Source organism: Oreochromis niloticus, unplaced genomic scaffold (genome assembly GCF_001858045.2).
Source record: "Oreochromis niloticus isolate F11D_XX unplaced genomic scaffold, O_niloticus_UMD_NMBU tig00008799_pilon, whole genome shotgun sequence".
NCBI lineage: Eukaryota > Metazoa > Chordata > Actinopteri > Cichliformes > Cichlidae > Oreochromis > Oreochromis niloticus.
In genome coordinates, this window is record NW_020329441.1 from 20001 (window position 1) to 23203 (window position 3203).

Genomic DNA, 3203 nt, shown 5'->3' on the forward strand with positions numbered 1-3203 from the left:
AGGTCCATGGTGGAGACGCGGTGCTATGTAACCGCAAGAGAAGAAGCTACTGGGGGACTAGAGCAGGGGAGCATGTGGTTCCCGGGGTCTGCGGGAGGTCAAGGTCCATGCTGGATATGCAGTGGAGGGTAACTGCAGAAAAAGAAGCTACTGGGGACTAGAGCAGGGGAGCAAGTGGGTCCCCGGGGCCTGCTGGAGGTCAAGGTCCATGCTGGATACGAGTAGCAGCAGGGCCAGTGCACAAAAATGGATCTTTTCCAGCCGCAAGGGAGACAGGAGCAAGGTGTGATGTGGGTCCCCGGGGCCTGCTGGAGGTCAAGGTCCATGGTGGAGACGCGGTGCTATGTAACCGCAAGAGAAGAAGCTACTGGGGGACTAGAGCAGGGGAGCATGTGGTTCCCCGGGGTCTGCGGGAGGTCAAGGTCCATGCTGGATATGCAGTGGAGGGTAACTGCAGAAAAAGAAGCTACTGGGGACTAGAGCAGGGGAGCAAGTGGGTCCCCGGGGCCTGCTGGAGGTCAAGGTCCATGCTGGATACGAGTAGCAGCAGGGCCAGTGCACAAAAATGGATCTTTTCCAGCCGCAAGGGAGACAGGAGCAAGGTGTGATGTGGGTCCCCGGGGCCTGCTGGAGGTCAAGGTCCATGGTGGAGACCCGGTGCTATGTAACCACAAGAGAAGAAGCTACTGGGGGACTAGAGAAAGGGAGCATGTGGGTCCCCGGGGCCTGCTGGAGGGCAAGGTCCATACTGGATATGTGGCGGAGGGTAACTGCAAGAGAAGAAGCTAGTGGGGGACTAGAGCAGGGAGCATGTGGTTCCCGGGGTCTGCGGGAGGTCAAGGTCCATGCTGTATATGAGTAGCAGCAGGGCCACTGCAGCAGCAGCACATCTTTTTCGACCGTAAAGGAGACAGGAGGCCGACTCACTGCCTCGGCCAAATGGAGAGAGAATATCAGCAGGGCCAGTGCAGCAGCAGCACATCTTTTTCGACCGTAAAGGAGACAGGAGGCCGACTCACTGCCTCGGCCAAATGGAGAGAGAGTAGCAGCAGGCCAGTGCACAAAAATGGATCTTTTCCAGCCGCAAGGGAGACAGGAGCAAGGTGTGATGTGGGTCCCCGGGGCCCGCTGGAGGTCAGGGAGATCAGCAATTAGCTAGAGGTGGTCAGAGTAGCAGCAGGGCCAGTGCAGCAGCAGCACATCTTTTTCGACCGTAACGGGGACGGGAGGCCGACTCACTCCCTCGGCCAAATGGAGAGAGAATATCAGCAGGGCCACCACAGCAGCAGCAGCAGCAGCAGCAGCAGCAGCAGCAGCAGCAGCACATCTTTTCCGACCGTAAGGGAGACAGGAGGCCGACTCACCCCCTCGGCCAAATGGAGACACAACAGCAGCAGGGCCAGTGGAGCAACATGCACCTTTTTCAGCCGTAAGGGAGACAGGAAGATGTGATGGTGGTCCCCGGGGCCCCCTGGAAGTGGGGGAGATCAGCAATTAGCTAGCGAGGAGGGTGCGTACAGCGGACGTGGCAAAGTGTTTCTGGTCCGTGTACCAGAGGCATGTGGAAAAGCTGTCATACCATATGCACGGGGGAGTACTTAGCAAAGTGCTGCTGGGCAGTGTACCAGGGGCATGGATAAATGTTGTCGTACCATAGGCACGAGGGGAGCGTGTTTCAGGGAGATATCGGGGCAGTGTACCAGGGGCATGTGGAAACGTTGTCGTACCATATGCAGGAGGAGTGTGTGTGGCAAAGTGTTTCTGCCCAGTGTACCAGGGGCATGTGGAAACGTTGTCGTACCATATGCAGGAGGAGTGTGTGTGGCAAAGTGTTTCTGCCCAGTGTACCAGGGGCATGTGGAAACGTTGTCGTACCATATGCACGAGGGGAGCGTGTTTCAGGGAGATATCGGGGCAGTGTACCAGGGGCATGTGGAAACGTTGTCGTACCATATGCAGGAGGAGTGTGTGTGGCAAAGTGTTTCTGCCCAGTGTACCAGGGGCATGTGGAAACGTTGTCGTACCATATGCACGAGGGGAGCGTGTTTCAGGGAGATATCGGGGCAGTGTACCAGGGGCATGTAGAAAAGTTGTCGTACCATATGCAGGAGGAGTGTGTGTGGCAAAGTGTTTCTGCCCAGTGTACCAGGGGCATGTGGAAACGTTGTCGTACCATATGCAGGAGGAGTGTGTGTGGCAAAGTGTTTCTGCCCAGTGTACCAGGGGCATGTGGAAACGTTGTCGTACCATATGCAGGAGGAGTGTGTGGCAAAGTGTTTCTGCCCAGTGTACCAGGGGCACGTTTCAATTAACTTTCTAGAGTACCAGGGGCACAAGGATTTTCCCACCGTTGTTCTGCTTTGTTAGTGGGAGGGGCTTAAGTGTGGGTCCCCGGGGCCTGCTGGAGGTCAAGGTCCATGGTGGAGACGCGGTGCTATGTAACCGCAAGAGAAGAAGCTAGTGGGGGACTAGAGCAGGGGAGCATGTGGGTCCCCGGGGCCTGCTGGAGGTCAAGGACCATGCTGGATATGTGGTGGAGCGTAACTGCAGGAGAAGGAAAGCTACTGGGGGACTAGAGCAGCGGAGCAAGTCGGTCCCCGGGGCCTGCTGGAGGGCAAGGTCCATGCTGGATACGCAGCGGAGGGTAACTGCAGAAAAAGAAGCTAGTGGTGGACTAGAGCAGGGGAGCATGTGGGTCCCCGGGGCCTGCGGGAGTGCAAGGTCCATGCTGGATATGCAGTGGAGGGTAACTGCAGAAAAAGAAGCTACTGGGGGACTACAGCAGGGGAGCATGTGGGTCCCCGGGGCCCGCTGGAGGTCAGGGAGATCAGCAATTAGCTAGAGGTGGTCAGAGTAGCGGCAGGGCCAGTGCAGCAGCAGCAGCAGCAGCAGCAGCAGCACCACCACATCTTTTTCGACCGTAAAGGAGACAGGAGGCCGACTCACTGCCTCGGCCAAATGGAGAGAGAATATCAGCAGGGCCAGTGCAGCAGCAGCACATCTTTTTCGACCGTAAAGGAGACAGGAGGCCGACTCACTGCTCGGCCAAATGGAGAGAGAATATCAGCAGGGCCAGTGCAGCAGCAGCACATCTTTTTCGACCGTAAAGGAGACAGGAGGCCGACTCACTGCCTCGGCCAAATGGAGAGAGAGTAGCAGCAGGGCCAGTGCAACAGCAGCACATCTTTTTCGACCGTAAAGGA